We start from the raw sequence: 26,862 nt of genomic DNA on the forward strand, positions 1-26,862 counted from the left end.
TCGCCATAAAATAATGTTGGAAAGTTCATTTCTTCTACATATTTGTCCTTGAAGATGCCTAATGGTCGTTGTCCTTCAGCAGGGGCCACTTCAATAATCTTGTCTTGCAGATCGTAGATGCGTTGTGATTCTATTAATCCATGCACCAATGTTTCAGTAGGTGTTTCATTATTTGCATCACTATCTGTATCACTTTCATTGTCACTGTTTGAATTTTGTACAATGTATTCATTATCCTCTTGTAAAACATGGGCCCAATTCTCATTTATACAAATGTTGCTAGCTTTATAAAGACTTCTAGAACATAGTTCGTTCAATGCCTTCATGACAATAATCGGACGTACTTTACCTGTTTGGTATGCATTTTTGTATTGCAATCGTCTTTTCAATGCAACTGCAATTGTCATTGTATCATTTAGATATTGTGGCAATGCTTTTTGCACAATGTCCATATGAACTGGTACATTGATAATTGATCCTGTTAAGCCAATTTTTGACCGTCTATGTCCCCATTGTCTGATTTGTGCAAATGCAATTCTCAATGACACAAGTCTTTCTTCTAGGTCTGAAAGTATATTTACAGTTGGCAATGAAATGTCACGTCTTATTTGTTCAGGTGCTGCAAATTGTGGTAGCTTTCCATTCTCGAGTGCTTTCTTGCAAGAAACACATATGTTTTCATTGCTAAAGGTCCTATTGTTCAACGTCAAATTCATATGCTTTTCTTGCAAATCTGTAGTGAAGAACCTAATATTTTTTGCAAAATGCAATTTGTTGCAAACTGCACATGTATTCCTAGGCGTGTCTTCGACTTTTTCCATATAAATTTGTATTGCATTTTTCTTTCTTGACTTCTTATTAGAAAATGGTTTTTTGCATTTGTCATTGCATTTGCGTTTTGTACGTATGAATTGCTTTAGCTTGTGATAATTCAGCCTACAATCCTTAGTTGGTTGCATTTGCTCTAAATGACATGCTATCTCAAATGCAATATTATTGCTAAAATGTACTTGAGATATACATTGCTCTTTTTCTAGTACATGCTCATGACGCAATTGATTACAAACATCATTTGCTTCCATGCACAATTGTTGAGAATTGTGAACATATTCTTGTATCATTGCATGATAGTGAATATGTGATGTATTTGTCATGAATGACAAGATGTTAACAATATCATTGCATCTCGAATAAGCGCAACTGTACTTGACAAAGCTATTAGTAACAGAGGACCATACTTGGATATTGACTTTGAATATGACAGATATCCATTGTAGACAAAATGGTCCGCCTTCCACTTGTCCTTTTTCATATGGCATTGCCATATTTATCAGATATTGTTGCCAGTTGCTATTCATTGTATAGTGTATCGCATCAACTACTAGGTATTGCTCTAAACAATGCAATGCCTCTTGATTCTTATGCATAACTGCATTGCAAAAAGATTGCACAATGTAAAGTCGCAAACACTCTGCATTAAATTCTGTTGCTACTAAATAGCAAATTGCATTAAAGAGACTGTCACCACAATTAGATGTCACTTGCTTTGCAATTATTAGTCCATTTAAAAGCATATTATTTGCAATGTGCATCCAATTGATTTCAATATCTTTGCAAATAGGTGATAGGTAGATATTAGACTGGTTGCAAATGCAAATTGGAAACTTTTGGTAAACCAATGGTTCATAATGACCACTAACAGGATTTGCATCGTGAAAGAGAATGCAATATGGAATTGCATTTTCATGTTGATTAAAGAGCAAATATCTCGTTTTTCTTGTCAATGACCAAACTGCAATTGATATATCTAGCCATTTAGCTAGCCAACGTATGCAAAAGGTATCACCCCATAAACCTCGTTCAGACTCCTTTATATTTGTAGATGCAGAATAACGCATTTTATGAAGATATGTACCAATATCATTAACACCATGTAACTCGTATAGGAACTCAGGTGCTAGTTCATATTGATATGACTGTATTGCTTCAACGTCATTGTTCTTTAAGCAAAAAAGAAAGTGGTATATTAACCCATTTCGCAATTCATTTGAAGTATAACGAAAATGTAGAAGCATTTCGAACGAGTCAAATAGACAATCTCCTACAGTATATGAAAATGCATTTAGTCTAAAAAGACCATTTCTTTTTAATACAATATCAATGTTCTCAGGCAAAATGCATTGCAATCTGAATTTGTAATTGTCAACATCTATTATTTCTTCCATCATTTGCAATTGCTTACCAGAGTTGGCTTTTGCAATTGTCTTGTACAGCTTTGCAAAAAATATTAATGAAGTTAGCAAAAACTGAACATGATTGTTTTGAACAAAATGTATGTATATTAAAAAAATAGGCTATTGCATTATCTTGGTAAACAAATATCAAATTTCTAGCAACAAGCCATATTTATAAATAACAAAGAAATTGGAAATGGAAACAATGCAAAGACATAATGAAAAAAATGGAGCATAATTCTAAGAATATTTGTGCAAGTTAACAAAAGGGAACAATCGAAACACAAAATGAAGTTAACAAAAGGAAGCAATGGAAAGACAAAATGAACAAATGCAACAGAACTTTAAGAATATTTCTGAAAGTTAACATCATTGTCAATTGCATTTGTCAAATAAAATAACCATGAGGCTATTTATGAGTTTTACATAAGTGGTGCACCAATTCAACTGTCAAAATATAAAAAGTATCGTCTCTGATTTGTGCTAGATTGCAACTCCAACATATTCCAAGGTAAAAAGTTTCCTGCTATTCGTTATCAGACTATGGTTATACTATATGGATCTAAACAGAATTCAAGGATCAAGGAACCCAAACAAGGCATTGAGAACCAGATACGAGTAGTGCATAAGCGTACTTCCATAACGCTTCTCAAGAAGATCCATCATTATGGGACGCTGCAGGTATGATCCATATAAATGATGAACATGTAATATGTTCAAAGGACAGCTTTGGCAAACACAGCAACAATCTGCCTAAGCAAATTGTCCCAAGACTGTTGGCAATTGTGGCATGTGAAAGAAGATGCCCAAAAATTACAGATCTTTGATGATTCACAAATTGTGGTGAATTGGATGAATGGAACAAATTCATTGGATAATTATAAACTTCAACCTATATTTCAGGAGATTCGACTTGCTTAAACAGAGTATTTAACACATTATGTTTGAACATGTTTACAAAGACAGGAACATGGAAACTGATGGACTGTCAAAAGCAAGATTACACTTGGTAGCATGAGCTTGGGTCATTCAACAGAGAGTGGAAGGAGAGCTGATGGAATGTCTTTTAAATGTCAATATCTATATGTATAATTTTTTATGGCACTGTTTATGAACATATCTAGGACCTAATTCTTTATGAGACAAAACTGGTTTCAAACCTGTGATGTATGTCAGAATGACCATGACAGGGCTGTCATATTGACATTTTTGAAAACTGGTTATGAAGCAACATATCTTCTCAGCCATACTTTTATCACTTCCTATGCTTAAGCATATCTCTATATCTATATTTTTTTATGGGACTGTTTATGGACATATCTAGGAGCTAATTTCTTATGAGATAAAACTGGCTTCAAAGCTCTGATATATGTTAGAATGACTATGATAGGGCTGTCATATTGACATTTTTGAAAACTGTTTATGAAGCAAGATATGTTCCCAACAATACTTTTATCACTTCCTATGCTTAAGGATATCTGTGAAATGCAGAAACATATATAATAAATGTAATTTTGTTTTCATAATAAAATAATTTTTTCTCTCTGAGCAGAATAAGGTAGTTAAACATCATATCAGAAGCAATCTGGTTATAAGTAGCTAACATGAGATTTTAATCTAAGGTTTAAATAGACAAAATGTCTTGATACATCATTATACGGAGCTAGTTGCATGCATTACTCAACTTCTACTTGTTGGGATCATCTCAAATAATATTATTGTTATGATTATAACAATTGATAATATTAATATTAATATTAATGTAAACACAGAATAAACAATGACAATTTCAGATTTGAATTCCAATATAATTGAATGAGAGAAAAAATATAAATGACTGAATACAGCTTAAATATCTATATTTTTTAAAACAATCATAGAGTAACTCGACTATAAATCTAGAGTAACTGAACCATAAACCTACACAATGCAAAAATTAAAAGCCTAACAAATTCACAAAAAGCAATTAATAGAAAAATTGACAAAAAGCAATTAGTCGAATAACACAGTACCTGGAACAAAGCCGACCGCTCAAATTCCTTCTCGTCTAGACCATATTCATGCACAACAGAGCCTGTACCAAGAACCACAGCTTCACCTAGGTCATCTCGGCCCAAATGACAAGGAAGTCACATGGTGCTCGAAACTGACATTTACGGGAATTTCCATAAAACCCATGCAGGTAAGAGAAACCCTCAGTATCACGGAAAAGCTTATAATTTTCGCAAACGAAACATTTCATCCAATATATAAACAACAGCAAACGAACAACATCTAGTACCAATATAGCAAACCTTCAATTCAGCACTTCTTAACAAAGCAAATGAACTTAACACTAACTAAATGAACTTAACAGAGTTGTTAACAAAGCAACCTTCCGTTCTAGGAGTAATATCAGAGTCGAATATTCATACATCCATAACAGAATTACAAACTTAAAGAAACATTATGGACCAAAGTAAACATACACATAAATTATACGAGCGAAAAACCTTGAATACACGCCTAAGATAGGAAACCGTGCAGTTACAAAACAGACTGCAATCTTCAATATTTTAACATTTCAAACAGTTCAAAAACCCCAATTTATTTAGATCTTCATGTGCAAAAACAGTTCAAACTACAAAAGACTGCCACTCAATCTGTACCAAGAACCATAGCTTCACCCAGGTCGTCTCGGCCCAAATGATAAGGAAGTCACATGGTGGTTGAAACCGACATTTACAGAAATTTCCATAAAACCCATGCAGGTAAGAGAAACCCAGAGTATCACGGCAGGCAGCAACCGCATTGTGTTTTCACCGCAGACAATACAACAAATACAAACGAAAAATCGCACAGATTGCAGAGCTAAACAACCAAGTAACAATAATAACCCAAAGGGCGCGAACAGGGTATAACCCAAGCCAAGTAACTTTCCAGGATCTCGAGCAGGGACAGTTGTCCGCCGATAAGACCACCACAGCACATGCTGTAACCCAAGTCAATTGTAAATCAATCTGAATTTATTGCCAAATCAATTGTATACTGTCCGATTCATACGAGCGTTACACATCCGCTTGGGAGTCACGGGACCACGTGCCCTTCACCTCGAATGATGCGAAGCGCGTAATAAGACCCCAAATCCTTTCCACCCCCAAAAACCTTGGTTCGACTTAGGTTATATCGCAAATATAATCAAAAATCGCGTCGGTCAACCCAAAGTCAGCGATCTATCGATCGCATATAGTCCCCAGCAGGGATCACGGAGTAACTGGACTATAAACCTAGAGTAACTGGACCATAAACCTACACAATGCAAAAATTAAAACCCTAACAAATTGACAAAAAGCAAGTAATACAAAAATTGACAAAAAGCAATTAGTAGAATAACATCGTACCTGCAACGAAGCCGAGCGTTCGAATTCCTTCTCGTCTAGACCATATTCATGCACAACCCAGCCTGTGCCAGTACCATGAGAAAATGTGCAAATGACGAAATTGGTTAACGAAGTCTGCACACAAAACCCTCAGTATTCAACCAGAATGCCATTAACTTATAATGCTCAAATAACCATGGACTGTTGCATGCAGGTAACAGAAACCCTCAGTATTTAATCAAAATGCCATTAACTTATAATGCAGTAGCCAAACTTAACCTCTAAACAATACAACCAAGAATCACAGCTTCACACAGACATTTACCCAAATTTCCATAAAACCCATGCAACTAAGACAAACCCTCAGTATTCAACCAGAATGCCATTAACTTATAATGCTCAAATCACCATGGACTCTTGCATGCAAGTAACAGAAACCCTCAGTATTTAACCAGAATGCCATTAACTTATAATGCAGTAGCCGAACTTAACCTCTAAACAATACAGTAGCCGAACTTACCAAAGCGACAGCACACAGTCGAGGGATACAAGCCGCACCTGGAACAACAGAACCGCAACCAAACGTTTGCGATAGAGTTAACCGAGCAGGCAGGAACCGCATTGTGTTTTCACCGCAGACAATACAACAAATACAAAGGAAAAATCGCAGAGACCGCAGAGCTAAACAACCAAGTAACAATAATAATCCAAATGCCATTAACTTATAATGCAGTAGCCGAACTTAACCTCTAAACAATACAACTAAGAATCACAGCTTCACGCAGACATTTACCGAAATTTCCATAAAACCCATGCAGCTAAGACAAACCCTCAGTATTCAACCAGAATGCCATTAACTTATAATGCTCAAATAACCATGGACTCTTGCATGCAGGTAACAGCAACCCTCAGAGCAGGCAGGAACCGCATTGTGTTTTCACCGCAGACAATACAACAAATAGAAAGGAAAAATCGCACAGACCGCAGAGCTAAACAACCAAGTAACAATAACAACCCAAAGGCCGCGAACAGGGTAAAACCCAAATAACCATGGACTCTTGCATGCAGGTAACAGAAACCCTCAGTATTTAACCAGAATGCCATACAGTAGCCGAACTTACCAAAGCCACACCCAGCAGGCAGGAACCCCACCGCAGACGAAAAATCGCACAGACTGCAGAGCTAAACAAGCAAGTAACAATACCCGAGCAGGCAGGAACTCCACCGCAGACGAAAAATCGCACAGACTGCAGAGCTAAACAAGCAAGTAACAATACCAACCCAAAGGCCGCGAAGACAGTAAAACCCAAAGGCCGCGAAGACACTAAAACCCAAGCCGAACTTTCCAGCATCTCGAGGAGCAACAGCTGGCCGCCGATGAGACCACCACAGCGCATGCCGACCACAGCTAAGACAAACCCTCAGTATTCAACCAGAATGCCATTAACTTATAATGCTCAAATAACCATGGACTCTTGCATGCAGGTAAGAGAAAACCTCAGTATTTAACCAGAAGACAAACCCTCAGTATTCACAATAATAATCCAAATGCCATTAACTTATAATGCAGTAGCCGAACTTAACCTCTAAACAATACAACTAAGAATCATAGCTTCACGCAGACATTTACCGAAATTTGCATAAAACCCATGCAGCTAAGACAAACCCTCAGTATTCAACCAGAATGCCATTAACTTATAATGCTCAAATAACCATGGACTCTTGCATGCAGGTAACAGAGCAGGCAGGAACCGCATTGTGTTTTCACCGCAGACAATACAACAAATAGAAAGGAAAAATCGCACAGACCGCAGAGCTAAACAACCAAGTAACCATAATAACCCAAAGGCCGCGAACAGGGTAAAACCCAAATAGCAATGGACTCTTGCATGCAGGTAACAGAAACCCTCAGTATTTAACCAGAATGCCATACAGTAGCCGAACTTACCAAAGCTACACCAAGCAGACAGGAACCCCACCGCAGACGAAAAATCGCACAGACTGCAGAGCTAAACAAGCAAGTAACAATACTCGAGCAGGCAGGAACTCCACCGCAGACGAAAAATCGCACAGACTGCAGAGCTAAACAAGCAAGTAACAATACCAACCCAAAGGCCGCGAAGACAGTAAAACCCAAGCTGAACTTTCCAGCATCTCGAGGAGGAACAACTAGCCGCCGATGAGACCACCACAGCGCATGCCGACCACAGCTAAGACAAACCCCCAGTATTCAACCAGAATGCTATTAACTTATAATGCTCAAATAACCATGGACTCTTGCATGCAGGTAACAAAAACCCTCAGTATTTAACTAGAAGACAAACCCTCAGTATTCAACCAGAATGCAATTAACTTATAATGCTCAAATAACCATCGACTCTTGCATGCAGGCCACACAGTAGCCGAACTTACCAAAGCCACACCGAGCAGGCAGGAACTCCACTGCAGAAGAAAAATCGCACAGACTGCAGAGCTAAACAAGCAACTAACAATACCCGAGCAGGCAGGAACTCCACCACAGACGAAAAATCGCAAAGACTGCAGAGCTAAACAAGCAAGTAACAATACCAACCCAAATGTCGCGAAGACAGTAAAACCCAAGCCGAACTTTCCAGCATCTCGAGGAGGGACACCTGGCTGCCGATCAGACCACCAGAGCGCATGCAACCACGTGCCCTTCACGCGTGCCACGTGCCATTCACCTCGAACGATGCGAAGCGCGTAATAAGACCCCCAATCCTTTCCGCCCCCTAAACCTTGGTTCGACTTAGGATATATGGCAAATATATCCAAAAATCGCGTCGGTCAACCCAAAGTCAGCGATCTATCGATCGCTTATAGTCCCCGGCAGGGACTAATAAATAATTTTTATTTAGTCAAATCTAATTGTTATATTATAACAGCTAAAAAAATTTGTCTTCATCTATTTAACTTGATGCCAAGATCTATTCTTCATCTTATCTTGACAATGAACCACACTAGATTGTTTGAAACGCGTCGACTAAACTCCGATGATGTGATTTTTACCGAAAGTTTTCTTACTTTTCATGATATGGATCACAAAAGCCTAAATTCAATAATATATATAGTTAAATTTTAAAAATAACTCTTAGTAGAAAACCCTCAAAACAAATATCTCGCTATGGGGAAAGAATACCCCAATATGATTGTTCTAATAGCATATGAACTCTGCTCACCATCACATTTATCCTTTAAAAACATTAATTACAACGAAGGTGTTCCCTCTATGGGCTTGGCTAGGCAAACACTGTTCATCCCAGCCAATCCAAGCATCCCATTTTCGTCTTCCTCTGTCCCATGAAAATATGGTGCGTGGAAAGGGGTGTGGAAAGAGTTTGGGATTTGCATTAATCATTTTCCCCTATGATCTGGCAGCATTCCCCCCCCCCTCCCCCGATCCGGCACTATTTTTCCGATCAGTTTCCAGACAGCGAATTTATGTTATGCGACTATGAGTTGTTTCGGTGAGCCTCTACACATGAAGCTCTGCACAGAAAGATCAACCACAGTTTTGTTTCGTAAACCAACTACAAACCACAGAACTCGAAGCATGCATTCAACATAAAAACAACATGAAATACAACTTGCATACAACATCTTTTGGATGCTTACAGGTGGAATTTTGTTTGTTTGTCCTATCCAAGTTACCAGGATAAGAGCGAAGATATTGATAGATATGTCGTGGTCATTTATAGGTCGAATTTTGTTTGTTTGTTTGTCCAGGTTACCAAGATAAGTTCGAAGGTGTTAATGGATATGTCGTGGTCATTGGAAATTCATAAGAAGCTACTACGGAATTTCCAAGCCATGGAGAAAGCATAGGTGCCTTATATTGAAAGAGCCAGTTTCGAGTCTCGATCTTAGCGAGATCAAAATCAAATGAGAAGACTTGACTTTGCCAAAATACCAATGACCTGCATATTGAAGATGCAACACTACAATTTTTTACAAGTGAAAAAGGGGTTTGTTATACTCGTTCTACTTGACAATAAATGCATCATTGCAAAACTGACCTAAGCTGAGAAGGATTGTTCCAAGAAATGCATCATTGGAAAACTGACCTGATCTGAGAAGGATTTGTCCCACGAGTCTTTATCGATTTGGATATGACAAGATAGACCATAGAAGGATTTGAATATAATGTCAAATTTTTAAAATTCCCTTGTGTTGTACGAGTTCAAAATATCATGTCGACTTTCCTTGTATGGATGCTTGAAGTTGAGAATAGTGAAGACAAATCCAACAAGATTTTCGTGTTTGTGCTTTAACCCTTGAATTAGGGTTCGGTTTCGATCCAAACTTAAACAGGAATGCAAAAAATTACAGATATAACCATAAATACAGAGATGCAGGAGAAATAACACTCCATTTCATTAATATCAGAATACTGAAATATGCTTACAAACAGAATGGAAATAAACTAACTTGGGTGATGGTAGCTTATCTTTGAGAAAAGATGTGGCAGCTGCATTCCTCTAAACTGTGTTACAATGAGGCTCAAGGGCCTATTTATTATTGAATAACAAGGGAAAACCTAAACAACAAAAACCCTAATCCCAGGACATGGAACTTCGAGAGTTTGTGGGCCTCATTGGGGTTAGTTGGGTAACCAACTTCCTGGGGTCGTAACTTGGTCATATTATCTTCGTTTGGTGTGTATGATACCTTGTTGGAAAGGTCTCTTCGAGTACTACAAGTTTTGCGTTTTTCCCTTGCCTTTGGCCATGGGCCTACTGAAGACCTCAAAAAACATTGTTTATGGGGTCAAAATTGCTCCAGAAGTTCAGGACCCGAAAAACTACTAAAAATAGTAAATGCTAAAATAAACAAGGAAATTTATGAAATTGACTGGAGGTCTAGGTGGAATAGGTGGGTGGCCACCAATATCCACCTAGATCAGTCCTCCCTCCTTAGGAAGCAATGGTCCCCATTGTGTGCAGAGCCTCCATGAGGTGAGGAAATTTCTGTTGAACCTAGTCCCTGGCGAATCACTTGACCTAATGAAGGTGTTGGCCTTCTTTAACAACTCGATATAGTTGGATCCTCTGTTGGTGATTATTCTTGATGTATGTGTCCATGAGTTGATCAATTGTGGCTAGTTCCATGCAATCCAGGTTTAGCTCTGTTGGTGTGAGTTGTTTTTCAATATCGGATGTGTCCAACAATGGTGGAAATTATGGTCGAAGGCAGTCTACATTGAACATTGGGTGTAGAGCAAGGAACGATGGGATGCTAAGCTCAAAGGAATTGTACCCTACAACCTTGGTGATGGTGTATCGCCCATATTAGAGTGGTCGAAGCTTGCAGTGGGGTCCAGCGAGGTGCTCTTTCTACAAATGTAGCCAAACTCTGTCGCCCACCTAGAACTTGTGCGACACTTGATGTTGATCATGGCGTTGCGTGTACTTAGCATTGGCTCTGTCCAATATATCTTGGACCTTCTAGTGGATGTTTTAAATGTGCTCAATGAAGTTATTAGCCCTGTCGGCTTCGTACTGGACGTGATTCGAATATGCTTGAGTAGTTACAAATGGTATGGCCACATCAATGGGACATAATGGATGAAATCCCAACCCTACCTGAAAGGGGCTATGGCCCGTTGAGCTATGGAGAGCTCTATTGTAGCTATGTTGGACATAAGGGAGGCTTTCATCCCATGTGCGTGGATGCTTCGAGTTGTACATGCGTAAAATGTGTATGATCACCCTGTTGAAGACCTATGTTTGGCCATTAGTTTTGGGGTGGAACGTCATGGACTTAGTGAGTTTGGTACCCAACATCGACCAGAGACTTGACCAAAATGAACTTATGAATCAACTATTTTGATCTGAGATAATGGACTGTGGGATCCAAAAGTGTACCCACACTCGTTGAAATAAGAGCTTAGCAGTGGTCTTTGTTGTGATACTCTTCTTGCAGACCGCCATGATGGCCATCTTAGAGAATCTGTCGACGACCACGAAAACGCAGTCGTTGTCGTGCTTAGTAGAAGGAAGGCCCAACATGTAATCCACGGAGATGGATTCCCAAGGTCGACTAGGAGTAAGTAGAGGATTATATAGGCCTTGCTTCTTGATGGTTGGTTTGGCAATGATATAGGTGGTGCAGGACCTAATGTACTTCCTAGCATCTTGGTGAAGTTTCGGCCAATAAAAATACATTTGCAATACCGCCATTGTTTTCTCTACTTCGAAATGTCCAGCAACACGACTATAGTGCGTCGCCTAAATCATCTTGGCACGCTCGCTTCAAGGAACAAAAATGTGTCCCAAGTGGCATAACAATGCATCTTGGAGGTGAAATTTTGGAACTTTCTTCCCTTCTAGGAGTGTCTGGTATGTGCTGTCAAATTCTAGATCGCTCTTGTAAAGATGTGGCCACCTCGAAGTCTCGTGCCCACAAGAGTCGAGCACAGTGATCAACGCCATGACTAGTGGTTGGCTGAGGCAGTTTACAACATTATTGGTGTTGCTCTTCTTGTACTTAATGTTCAAATGGAACTGTTGCAGGTATGTGGACCATTTTTTATGGCGATCGTTCTGCAACTTCCCTTGTGTCTGTATGAACTGTAGGGGTCGGTGGTCTGTGTGGATGACCGTTTCCTTCCCCATAATGTAATGCTTCCATTGACGATAGGCCTACACAATGGAATACATTTCTTTGTTGTGAGTGGGATACTTTTGGACTGTGTCTAAAATTGTCTCACAATGGTAAGTCATTGGATGCCCCTGCTGAGTAAGAACTGCACCAATAACATAGTCGGAGGCGTCTGTCTCACTCTCAAATGGTTGTTGTAGGTCTAGTAATGTGAGCACTGGTGTAGAGTAGAGGCGATGCTTCAACTTAGAAAACGCCTTTTGTTGGGCTTCAGACCAAAAAAACTTTTCTTTCCTTCTGCCCTTGGTGACTTGACTTAAAGGCCAAGTGATATGAGAGAACCCCAACACGAACCTACAGTAGAAATTGAGAAAACCCAGAAAGCTGCAGAGCTATGTTAGAGTGGTTAGGGTTGGTCAATCCTGAATGACTTGTATCTTGGTTGGGTCCACATGCACACCCAGCTCATCAATGATGTACCCCAGATATTGAACCTAGGTCATGGAAAAAGTGCATTTCTCCAAATTGGCACACAACTTGTGTTGTCATAGGGTTTGAAGGACTTGTCGAATATGGTGGAGGTTCTCTTCCTAACTTTGGCCAAAGATCAAGATGTCATCTAAATACACCACCAAGAATTCATTGGTGAAGGTTCGTAAGATGTCGTCCATCAATCTCATGAAGGTTGTGGGGGAATTCGTCAACCCGAAAGGCATGACCAACCATTCAAAAAGGCCCTCCTTGGATTTGAAGGCAGTGTTCCACACATCAAAGGGTTCGATTGACACCTAGTGATAGTCGGACTTCAATTCAATCTTACTAAAATATTTGGCCCCCTTGAGATGGTCTAGAAGGTCATCAATCCATGGGATTGGGTACCTATTATGGACAATGATCTTGTTCAACGCCTGATAGTCAATACAAAGTCTCAAGGTCTCATCTTTCTTCTGTACCAATACAATCGGGCTCCCACAGGGTGATGATATTGGCATGATGTGCCCTTTCTACAAAAAATCCTGAATCTGCCTCTTGATATCACCCTTCTCCATAACAGAATGTTGATAGGTCGGTCCATTGGGTAGTGGCGCACCTGGGGTCAGATCAATGGAGTGCTTGACCTGAAAGTGCAAAGATACCCCTATAAGTGAGGTGAAAATGTCACTGTACTCCTCCACAACCTTGTCCATCTACTGCTGTGTGAAGGAGTCCTGTCTGGAAGCCATGTCCACAACCATCTTCTTGCCCTGAGGGTGAATCATAAGGAAAAAAATTTCCTAGTCTTAGAACTGATCTTACTGCATTGATTTGTAGTGATCAAAGAGTGGCAATAGGCGAGGTTACCTCAGGTATCTTGTGCAACTTATTTCCCAAAGTAATAATCACAGAGCGAGGTCTAAATTCATATACAACATGGCACTTCCAAAATTATAGTTGTCCTAATAATACATCACAAACTTCAAGAGGAGAAACATCACACAGTCCCTCATCTGTGGCTTAATGCTATAGGGAAGGTAACACTATTGGCTAACACGAAGATCTCTTCCTTGGTGAAGCCATCTGATGGTGTCTAGTTGTGGATGTGTTGTCGTCTGTAGGCCCAACTACTTCATGAACTCTGCTGAATAAGGTTCTTTTGGCTCCCACTGTCAATAATGAACTGCAGTGGAGAAACCTTCACCCACATCTATGAGTGGAAGAGGCATTCCCCCTCCTCTGGATCTTTAGGCTCATTTTTATGGATCTTGGTGGTGGCCACGGTGGCACTGGGCTCTGCGTCAATGATATTCTTCCCTTTGTCATTCCCCTTGTCGGGTTCTGACTCAAAGTTGGAACATACGTTTGATTCGGAAGCCTTCAGCTCAACCACTAGTGACTGATTGGTCCAACACTCACTTGTGTTGTGAGTGGAGCTCTAATGGAACTCACACCATTTTCCCATGTCCTTCTTTGTCTTCGTGGTGTTGTTCTTTTCTTGCAGCTTCGACTAGTTGTCTTGGGTCGCCCTGCCTTGGCATTGGATTTTTTTCTATGGTTTGGGGGCGCCTTTTCCTTGCTTTGAATTCACATATCCAAAGTCTCGCTTCTTTTGTTTAAACTTTTGCTCGATCTTAACAACATATCGGTGTTTTGTGCCGAGCGAGGAGATGTCTAGGAACTCCATCTCGTCCTAGATGTACTTGTGTAGATAGTCGCAATACTTGAGTACCAAATGTTGCTGAGGATCCTTGATACCCAACTTCATGCAGAGGGTATGGAAAAAAATTGTGAATGTCAGCATATCTTGGTCTATTCCTTGTCGTAGCATGGTCCATTTTATGTATTTATCTTCATTTCTCCCGACAAGGTAATATTGTTCCTTGATGGTGTCTCGAAAAGAATCCCAAGTGGGTGTGGATGAAAATAGTGAGGATTACCTCTCATCCTTTTGTTGATAGTAGGTTTCCTACCAGTCCTTGACATGTGGGGTGGCTTTGAGAAATACAAAAGTAGTATTTTCCCGATTGGAAAAGTCATGAACTAAAACATATCCCTCCAGTAGATTCAACCGTTTATCTACGACATCTGCATCTATTTGGCCCTTTAATATAGGAATATCAAAGTTAACTTGTACCTTAAAAGGAGTGGCTCCTCCAGAGTGGATACTGATGAAGATGCGTTGCCTGTGGGTAGCCGTCGAATGATTTGGGAAAAGTTATCTATCATCACGTTCCTCTGTCGCTCGAGGGCTTCCTTGTGCAATATTTTGAAAGGATCTCCTGCCCCTTCGTCTTTATTTTCATTCACCATGGTAGGTCGTTAGGGTTTGTGAGGCTGGTCTTGCAAAGGTTCAACCAGATCGAGCCCTAACTCCTTATACCCTAACCTTGTTGGGGACATGCAAAGAAAAATAGAGAAAGAGAAGACTGCTCTGATACCACTGATTCAAAATTAAACAAGAATGCAACAAATTACATATATAACCATAAATATAGAGATGCATCAGAAATAACACTTCATTTCATTAATATCATAATACTGAAATATGCTTACAAATGGAATGGAAATAAACTAGCTTGGGCGATGGTAGCTTATCTTTGAGAAGATATGTGGTGGCTACATGCCTCTGAACTATGTTATAATGAGGCTCAAGGGCCTATTTATTATTTAATAAAAAAGGAAAACCCTAAAAAGCCAAAACTCTAACCCTAGGAGATGGAATGCCAAGAGTTTGTGAGCCTCGTTGGGGTTTGTTGGGTAACCAACTTCCGAGGGTCGTAACCTGGTCATATTATCTCTGTTTGGCGCGTATGATACCTTGTTGGAAAGGTATCTCTGAGTAATACAATATTTGCAACAAGCCCTCGCTTGGCTATGGCTTATTGCAGACTTCAAGAAGACGTCGTTTAGGGGGTCAAAACTTCTCCGAAAGTTTAGGACCCAAAAAGATACTAAAAATAGTAAATGCTAAAATAAACAAGGAAACAAATGAAATTGATTGGAGATCTAGGTGGAATAGGCAGGTGGCCACCAATATCCATCTGGATCAGCTTTGGCCAGCTTCCTAGCTCAATTAATTTCATCGACCTTGAGTTGCGTAACTATTGCATGCACGTAACCCAACAAATGTGGTTGATCATCGATTTGTGTCTCAACTATATTGATCAAATTTTGTTGATCATTTTGTTTTTTTGGTATCATTATTTTCTATGTTTATCTGATTGAAAGGAGACAACTTCTTGTACATCTTTTGCAACAGCTCATTAAAGCATTTTGTTTTTTAAAAGCTTCCTTTGCTAATCCAAATACCTCTCTCAAGACAAACAATGAAATTTGGTTCTCGAGCTTGAGAATGTCACACTTTATAGAGACTTTAAGCATTTTCATGTCATCGCTTGATGGTCAAGTCTGATTGAATAAAAAATATAACAAAAACAATGAATCTATGGCCATCATGAGCGCGAAGTGCTCAGGATACTCACCGCCCCTACTAATTTTCCTGTCATAGAAATACTCAACTTTTTGCTGGATGCTTTTCATCTTTTCAACTATGCCATCCAAGATCTCGCTACGATTGTCCAAGTTTGTAGCCATCAACTGGACTTTGTATGCCTCCACAGTTAACATCTTCAACTCACAAAACTCATAACTACTCCCATAGAAGAAGAGGTTGCAATCCTTTTCTCTCGCTCCCAATGGTGGTAAGGCCCCAAAGAGATGAAGTGTGGAACATACACCTGTTTCACATCCAAGAGTAAACAAAATATGTGGAAATCAATTTTTGTACACAGACAAGCTTCTTACAATTGATCATCACTTTTTCTCATATCAAGTTTACAATAAGAAAAAAAACACAATGAATAGCGCAAACTTAAAATAATCCAAGAATCGCAAAGCCCATAGAAAATTAAAAAAGGAAAATACAGAGAAAAAGGAACCTCATTAATAGATCTGCATCGGAGGAAGATCGATGATGGCATCATTTAAGAAAGGTATATACTGTAATCCATTATCCAAATCTTTAAAAAATTGAATACTCATATGAAACGTTAGTCCACCTTCCTGATTTGTATGGTAATGGTGCTTAGCCCGACGACATTTACCAAAGCCGAATATACTTACCTTCTTGCCAGTCCCCAATGTGAGCATCACCGCCTCATTCCAGATGAGTAATGGAACATTGAATCGTCATGCGCTCATAAACAACATTCTTCTGGATTCTTACCGCATTCATAAACAACATATCTGCACTTCTTCTCAAGAAGAGAAGTAGTGAAATCATGATATGTTTTCCCAAGAGTGCCAATCTGGTCCACGGTAATCTGCTGAAGCTTCTCTTCAATCTTGAATGTTATATAACTATGGGTTCTCGTACTCTCCAGCTCCAAGAATTTGATCTAATATCAACAACCATTCTTAGAAGCAAAGTCTACAAAACAACGCTCGACACCGCCAAAATGGATGCCTAGATCTGCCATGAACGCCTTACCTTCAAATGCTTGCATGTGAAACAATGTACATATGTCAAATATGGACATGTGGAAAGTGGCCTCGAACACATAAAATATTTTCATGGAGCGTTTATAAAGTCTTAGTCTGTATGCTTAATGTAGGATAATGATATGTGCACCATATATGAATTGCTTGATATGTGTGTTATTTTTGAATCATAACACATGGGATAGCCTTCATCATCATGATGCCTTATAATTTAGATTTACATTTTTAAATTTTATCAAATAATTTAATTCAATATATAATTTATTTTCCTTTTAATTTATTATTATCTTTAATTTTAAGTTAAATTGAATATTTTTTTGCAATTCTATAACATAAATATGAAATTATTAAATATTTTCCTTTAAATGAAATTAAATAAGTATATACATAAATTATTTAAATAAGTAGTATTTAAATAGATAGAACATAATCAATATAATATTATGGAATAAAATTATGTATAGATTTTGCACAATGGACTTGCTTCATGGTGATTGCATTGGAGAGTTTCGCAGACTTTATGTGCATGTATTCAACACTAGGTTCTGTTCATGGCTAGATGATCTTTCCAAATTTTCTATTCATTAGATGTACCTTTACGCCTTAAAAGCAATTGCTAGTTTGTATAATCTAATAAATTTTGGTGCGAATAATTCACTCCTTTTCCTTTTAAGTTAAGGGATATTAATGTAAAGATATATAATATTATATGGTTTATTTTAATGAAGTCGTTGAAAGTTCAATTATTTATAAAATTTTCGAATCAAAATTTTTCAATGGAGTCTATTTATAAAGTAATTAATTACATTAAAAAGTTAGTTATGTATTTATATTATAAAATAAGTATTGTATTATTATAATTAATACCTAGTTATGTATAATATTATATTATAAAATACCTAATTATGTATAATATTATAAAATAGGTATTGTATTATTATAGTTAATACACATTAATGCAATGTACTTTTATAGTGGAGTTTTTTTCCTTTTGGGTTATTTTGAGTGTCACTAGGTTTGATTTATTTTTTAATTATATATTGTTTATGGTATTTATGATTGGTTATTCAAAATGTTACGTGGTATTAAAGTATTTTGATTTTGATTAGGGTATAATTTTTATTCCATTTTGGATATGTGCCAAACATGAAACAAAACAAGTTATGAGAAGATTTGAGATCTTGTTGATATTTTTAATGAGGTAAGTTGTTTGTTTTGTTTTGTTGGTTTGTTTTTGTTTTTGTTTTTTTTTCTTTTGTATATTTGTGATTTTTTGTGGGATATTAATGAAAAATTGATTAAATTGAGAGGCGTGAATCAATCCAGTATATTTATGGACATTAATTTTATTTTCTGTAAACTTATTAACAAAATCATTAAATGAGTAGATTAATACATAATGAGTAATAAATTTAATACGAAAACAACAAGTAATAAGTAAACCAAAAACATCACATCACCACATAAAGGAAACACATATGGACACTAGATATAAGTGGAACTCCATAAAGGGAGAAAACCGTCATTTTTTTATTGTTGTGATGCAAAGGCAAACTCCTACTCTCTTATTACATCTGCTTTTATGTAGGATCCAACCTACAAGAGGCAACTACCTCAATCTTTCTGCAAGCTACAACATGCAAGTAAGCTCCAAAACCATCTAGTTTTTTGTAGGCTACAACCCACAGGAGGCTCCAACCTATCATTTATCAAGCTGCAACTTGAAAGGAGACTACAATCCCATGATACATAAAGAAAACAATGTGTTGGTTACATGGTTTATAAATCTGCATACCTACATCTTTGTCTTTGTTTCTCCTCTTCCTCAAATTTTCTTCACATCAACTCTTCTACATGCCAGGTAATTAATGAAGAAAACCTCAATCAACTCTCACACTTCTCTCACAATCTACCTTAAAAAATAACATCTTTTATAAATATAGTTTTGCTGGTTATTTGTATTCCACATAAGGATATGAAGTGAACAAGATTGACTCTTTTCCTTCCACTCATTTGTTTCTAAACCCTTCATATTTTAAATATAAGAACACAAATAAGTGCTCAAAATATTATTTTAGCCATCTATAATGATTAAGTACACCAATATCAACATAATACCAAAAGCAACACATTATAACATCACAACGCATTATAATCAAGCCATATGCATGCAACATCCTCTCTCTAAATCCATATATATGATCAAAGTCGGTTTTCTTCATGCCATTGCCTCAATAGCCTTGAGACTCTCTTGGAGTCTTGCCTTTGTTGTCATGGAGTCTTGCCTTTGCCTTGCATCAAAACCATTCAACTCAACCATTATATGCATATAGCAACATAAACAAGACAACATATGTCATCAACATCTGTTATGCACACATTTGTCTCACTAATTTCTCAACATGAACTTATGGATTAACATTTCTCAACATATGTTGAGCAACCAACAAGTATTACATCTTCTCCTTTACATACCTTTTCTGATTTTGTTACTGCTCCCCTGCCCAAGTTGCTCTTTCCTTGTTGTTCCTTTGCTATCACATCATTGTTTCTTGTTTGCCTTGTTGTTGCTCCTTTGCCATCAATGACAACAATATCATCAATCTCGCCCTTTGGCATTGATGGCAACATAATAACCCTCCCCCTTTCCTTAATTTTACTTACCTCCCCCTTTCACATCAATGGCAAGGGGGTGTAATTCACAATGAAAAATAATAAGAGGATATTCAATGATTGTAAAAATTACAAATATACAGACTCTTATGCATTTTTAAAGAGTAAATTCATCTTCTTGGTGGGATCATTGAGGGTCTCATGTATTATGAAACTCACCACCACCCTCATTACATCATAAATTTTATCAGAACCAATGCAAAATTTACATTGCTGCCATTTTGATATTTCTACCTTTGAATTCAAAAATTAGATAGTTTGGTATACCAATTTACGAGGCTTAATAGACAAACCAACATACAAATTCTATTGTGAGTAGATATAAAAAATACATTCATAAATTATAATATGAGACCACAACTCAAAAATTATAAACATGTTCTTGGCTTTGAGAATGGAAAACAACTTAGCTCCTTTTCGTTCTTCACATGTGCTTCAAAACAAGTTCAAACTCCTCCTTTTTTCCCTTTTTGGGGGATTTTGTTCCTCTTTGGTTTATTTGAATTGGAGGAGTTCACATATGGCCGAGTATATGATATACCTTGCTAAAACATGAAATTAAAACCATTCATACGTATTTAAAGGATTTTATAGGTGCCGTGTACATGCATTTCATGATTCTTGCATTGAACCGATGCTCGATAGCCTCCACAAGCACACAACCACTCTAGAAATGATAAAGGCTATTATGAATCATGATCAATCAACAATTTCTTGCATAATGTTGTTGTAGATAAATGTGATGGCAATGTAGCAATAATCCCAGATAAGGTTGTTGATCCTATATCAAGCATATGCCTATGCAATTGACTCCAAATTTACATATATATCCTTAGTTTGTGGATTAGCTTTGCCTTCAACAACAAAATAATGTACTCTTCTCCCTTTTTTTCACATTCTTATCTTTCATTATTTTTCACATCGTCCCACCTTTTGGTTGCAACATAAATGTTTGAGAGAAGCACATAGGTCGAAGAATTGTGTGATCGTGATTGAAGAAAATACGCAAGATACATTAATACAAATAATTGATAATGCATTCAATTTTGGAAATAATGCATTCATTAAAAAATGGTACCATCTTCACGTCTTTTCGATTCTTCCTATCCAGATCAAGAGAATACAATGACTCTTCGTCTCCTCCTCCCTACGATAATTCATGGCTTGAATAATGAGAAAACTTTCATTGAAAATCATAAGAATTTTGTTGACGCATTTCAAACCATCTATTTTTCTCATTATTAATTCATGGCTTCTTGTTCAAGATAGATGGCCAACCAAAATATACTGAGATATACTAGTGGAAAAGAATAGAAACAAAGAAAGAATCAGATGAAGGAAGCTTGAACTATCTTCTATATTGATTGATATAATACTTCAATCTAGCTTGATACAACATACATTACATCATGTGAAATCCAATCAATATACACGTTCTATTCAATCTAGTCAATACAGATATTCAGTGAAATGAAAGACAAACTGAAGTGAAAATAAAGCATACATGTTCATTTCAATCCATTCAATTCTATTTTAATCCATGATATATAGACGTTCTCATATTGCCCTCCTTTCTTGAAAGACAAACTGAAGTGAAAATAAAGCATACATGTTCATTTCAATCCATTCAATTCTATTTTAATCCATGATATATAGACGTTCTCATATGGCCCTCCTTTCTTACCTAGGAGGAAGAACTTCCCCTATTCGTCGCCGGAATATGATAATTAGACCTTGAATAGGGACTTTCTTGCCTAAGAGGAAGAACTTCCCCAATTCGTCACCAGAATATGACAATTAGACCTTGAATAGGGACTATTAGGATGGTTCATGAGGAGGGTGAATAGAAAAGGTCAACAGTATATTAACAGGTCAGACATGTCAACTTTCTGCAAATAACCGTAGCTCTTGTAAATGACCATTGCTTCTCAATGCACTACACCTCTATATATATCTTTATATATATTGAAATGGGAATTGTAAATATAATCATAGGTTTAAAACATTAACCATGATATATATGCACTTAATGTTATATGCTCCTATATGCCGAAAAAAATATATCGATCTGTATCGAAACATTATATCGACACATACTGATGGCACATAAGACATCATTTCTTCGACACATGCATTTCCGAAATTGATGATGTGTTTGTTGCATTTTGACATGTATTTTATGTAGACCCCTAATACGCAAAAATGTTGTTGGCTTACATAAAATATTTCACCCTCGAGAAATGTTATCAAATGGGGGTATTACTTCCCTTAATATATTTGACCATCTCCAATAGCAAAGACCGAGGAATGCCATGTTCCATTATTATCAATACAAAATATCGATTCATTCATGAGGAAATTCATGGAGTGTATGTAAAATGTTCTTCAAGCGTTCTTCATCTCTCTACAAATCTTTCCTACGTGATCATAATTAGACGTAAATCCTTGCAGTTGTCAAAAAAAAAATCCTTGGAATCCAATAGAGAATTAGATTCGATATATAATGAAATGCCAATATAGTCACATTGGAGGGTATATAACACGTTGATTTGCAGTCATCAAAAGAGATGTCGATTTTTGGAACGAGATTACTGAGTTATATAGCTAATACTACAAAGAGTGGTTCTTTAGTGCGAGTTTTAGAGTTTCTTGCTAAATAATATTCCAAAATGAGTGCATTTGTAGTGAATGATGTTCGGTATTCTGATATGCAAAGAGTGATATGTCGCCCCCGTAAACAATATTTAATGTTGGTGCCAAATCGCATCCAAATGGAGCGCAAACACTTTTTGGCATCAATGTTGCATGTAATATATACCAAACTTTGATTGAAATTTCTCCATAGTATCATCCCATCATTGTCTACCACTAGAACTTGAAGACCAGTGGGAAATTGATCAAGACATCCTCCGCTATAAAACTCCATGTAGGTTATAGTCCAGCAATATTGGTTATGCTCATTCCACCCTGCATCAACATATTTATTAATTATAAATGCACCAACAAATCACGCACCAACGAAAACCCTTATATATCAACGTGTAGGCAACCTCCACCCCTAAGCTTAAGTCGATTGCAGATTCCCGAATATTTGAGGAATCTGCAATCGACTTAAGGATGCCCACCTCCAACATGGTTTTATGCATCCTCACATGAACTTATATTGCAAAACTGGTAGCTTCAACTTACAACTGAGCATGCACAGAGTCCTAGGGAGACCATCGAATGCCAACTGGTGCACACCGACCGACATATCAATTTGTGAATAGTAAAACAAAATGTGTTATTGATTTGGGAGAAAAACCAATGTTTACACAGAGAAAGAACAAAGGAAATATTTTGATTCCTTAAAAACTAGTATAACCCTCCATTTCAAAATATTCGGAGATCTTAAGCAAGCATACTGTTATTAGTCCCTGCCTCCAGCATAGCAGGGATTATAGCGTTCGATCGAATGTTTGACTGCTATTAATTCATCAGTTGACCCGTTTTTTTTGGGTTTCTTGTATTTTAACCAAAGTTTATTGCTAACAATTTTGCGTTATGAAAATTTTAACCAAACTTCTGAATTTAGCCTCTTATTGCAGGCTTCACGTGCCCCAATGTTGTTTTTAGTGAGGGGAAGCTATTTTATCCTAAGTTTTTTAACTGGCGGTTGGGGCAGGTTACATAAACCCGTCGAGCTTACAAGCTTACACTTGTCACTGCTGGCTGCCAGGATTGTTTACAGCTGCCAGCTTCATTCGACCACCCTCTTACGCCCTCTTCCCCTCTTCATTGCATTGCAAACATGTTGTTCTTCCGCTCTTCATTCCATTGCATGTTAGCTTCCGCTCGGGTTTGTTCAGGCTGCCGGGATGAAAATTCATTGAAATGATCTCAGAACCGAAGAGGGCGCTTGTTTGTCCAACCACTTGAGGCAATCTGCTTTGTATTCAACGGGCGAGGATGATATGAGCGGCCCGACTGGATAAATTTGGGGCATTCGCCTAGCATCGGTGGGATCAACCTTTCCATCCCTCAGTGCTTTGATCTGTTCGCCCTCCAGTTCCTCGAAGGTGTTTATCAAAATCCCTGTGGCTTCTGGCAGGCGCGAGGAATGCTTCACGAACCAGTGAAAGGCATCGTCAGACCTGTCCTGAACGGGAGTCGGCACATCCTTGGCTGGAATCGGCATAACCCTTGGTATTTCTATGTTAAAAGTTGTGTCTTTAAATGAAACCTGTATCATAGAAAAAGAAAATTTCAGAGGTTTATTCACACATAAGCTACCTAATTTTACATATTTAATTTTTAAAATTTTCCTTAACCTGCATCTCCGACACCAGTTTGAGAAGGCATCGTCAGACCTGTCCTGAACAGGGGTCGGCACATCCTTGGCTGGAATCGGCATAACCCCTGGTATTTCTATGCTAAAATCTGCGTCTTTAAATGAAACCTGTATCATAGAAAAACAAAATTTCAGGGGTTAAGCTTGCAGCTTGGAGTGCGGTGGATTAATATTTGTCTAAAGGTTAATGAAAGTGTTTGAGAGCCTTTCTGACACAGGCTTCTTTGTGCCTGACCTGAATCTGTCTGCCTTACCTATTTCACCTGTTGAGGGTTTTTCTTTTATATATTGAAGTTTTTCACTCTTGGAAACTAACGCTTATTGTTTTCCATCTCTCTTGTGCAGAAAGGGTCTGTCGGGACACTACAGGGTATGCAGCACCTTGCTCTGACCTTCGAGTTTTCCTGGTTGATGTTTCCCATGCATATTTCTAGGTGTTAATATCCCCTTGTTAAATCACATTTATTTGAGAAGGCTCACCACCATTACTTCGGCTTTGAAGAGGAAATAAGCGAACAAACCCTCGACTGGTTGTTATTTTTTCACGAGGTACATATGGTTGATGAAGACAGACTGACTACGATGCTCAATTTACTCTGTAATCTGTTAAAAATTCAATACATTCCTTATTTTTAGAATCATCAATTTAGTTAAATTTAAAGACTTCTAATGATGGATTTTGCAGGCATCCGCAACTTTTACATGTAAAGGATCATTTGAATGCTAAAATACATTGAATTGTCGAAAAGAACATAGACGTGATTTATGTTTTAAAGTCGCCATACCTTCGATTTCATCGGCAAGCCCAACCGCGATTGTTCTCCGAATTCGAACAAGCCCAAAGCGCTGCACAGACCCGAAGCAATGAGAGATAAAAGGTAGTGTCGGCAATAATGAAGTTCCATCAGGATTACCCCTCTGCACGTAGACTTGACATTGTCTTCAAACCCTCGCAATGGTCGTCAGCATTAGTGATGAGGATTTTACGAAGTGGTTTTTACAAAGTGAAAAAAAAACTGGTATGAACACTCTTCTCGCAGTTGACATCGTGAGAGCAGTGCAATTAACTTTCATTTTCCACAGCATGAACGTGCCACCACATACATCACCCATACAATGTGCACTCAAATCACCATCATAGCCACAGACTCTGCTAGAATTGCGGGCACCAAAATTGATAAGTACAGTGAGGTTTCATCGAACAAATCTAGTTGTTATCTATATAGCCGTTACCTGGTCTAGGAATTCAGCCGTTGGAGTGTCTGCTCTATCTATTTAACATGAAAAGTCTGATCTGCTCATTCAACTTGTCCTGACGACGAACCACACTAGCTGGTTCAAAACGCGTCGACAAATGAAATATCTTGTGATTTACGCCAAAAAATCTCTCATAAACTTAATATGGATCACAGAGACCTCAATACAACGAACAAATACTTCTTTAATTTCTAGAATCAATCCCACAGTTTTCAAGATCCTCTATTGAAGTTCTCGCAAGCTAAAGGTTCTCGCTGATAAGGCACACGGCGGAATTCGAATAGTTAATATGAAAAAGGGGATACAAGTGTAATACATGCATATGAGGTCACAGCTGGCACACTACATGATCCATCCTCGCCACAAGTAAAGATAATAATATAAATTTAATCTTCAGTGTTGTCAGCGATAATACGCCTAATGGGATGTAAAAATAATAATCTAAATTTAATGTTCGGCGTTGAGAAATCCTGATCTATACTCACTAAAATATAATCCAAATTATGCATCTACAAAACACTTTAATTTTGTCTATTATTACTCTCTTTATGGAACTTTTGACTGCCTGAGTTGTTAGCTTGTTACATGCTCTAGGGAATTTGGTTCATGACAATTTGGATTGACTCTAATTTCTTACAATGTCACGATCTAGGGAATTGTGGATCAAAATTTGGACTGACGCTAATTTTTTACTCTGTCATGGCTTTAATGGTGGACAGGTTGTGTAAATAGTTTAGACTTTATTGTGCACGATCTTTACATTTTAGTGGTTGGTTCTCATATAGTTCAATTGATTGAGAGATATATTGGGCCTGTAATGCGGGTGCAAATACCAGATATTTTGCTTGTAAAGCGTTTTGTAATAGGTGATACCGAGCTTACACCCCAGGTCTTTGACATTGGACATCTAAAATGTACTGACTCATTTTTGGGATAAGATAGGTTAAAAAAAAATAAAAACAAAGAAAAGGCAAAAAAATGGCCATAAAGGGGTGTTGTTTCAGCATATAAGTAAAATACATTATATTTGCCTTTATTTTTCTGTAATTTCACCATTTTTTTTCGGATAAATTTGTCATCAGCGAGAGTTTTATATTTGAATGTTGGTTGAGATGTGGCTTATTAATGGTAAGTGACCCTGAGATTTTCATTCAAAAAGTGGATAGGCTTTTTTCCCCTGCACCTGGATACATGGTTTGTAATTTTCTTATTAATTGTAATTTCTTATTAATTACAAATAAATGCAAACGCTCACTGCCTTTATTTTTCTGTAATTTCACAATTTTTTTTGGATAAATTTCTCATCAGCGAGAGTTTTATATTTGAATGTTGGTTGAGATGTGGCTGATTAATGGTAAGTGACCCTGAGGTTTTCGTTCAGAAAATGGATAGGGTTTTTGCCCCTGTACCTCGA

Source organism: Pinus tabuliformis, chromosome 2_1 (genome assembly GCF_031772625.1).
Source record: "Pinus tabuliformis cultivar Carrire ecotype Pingquan chromosome 2_1, CPIR1, whole genome shotgun sequence".
Taxonomy (NCBI): Eukaryota; Viridiplantae; Streptophyta; class Pinopsida; order Pinales; family Pinaceae; genus Pinus; species Pinus tabuliformis.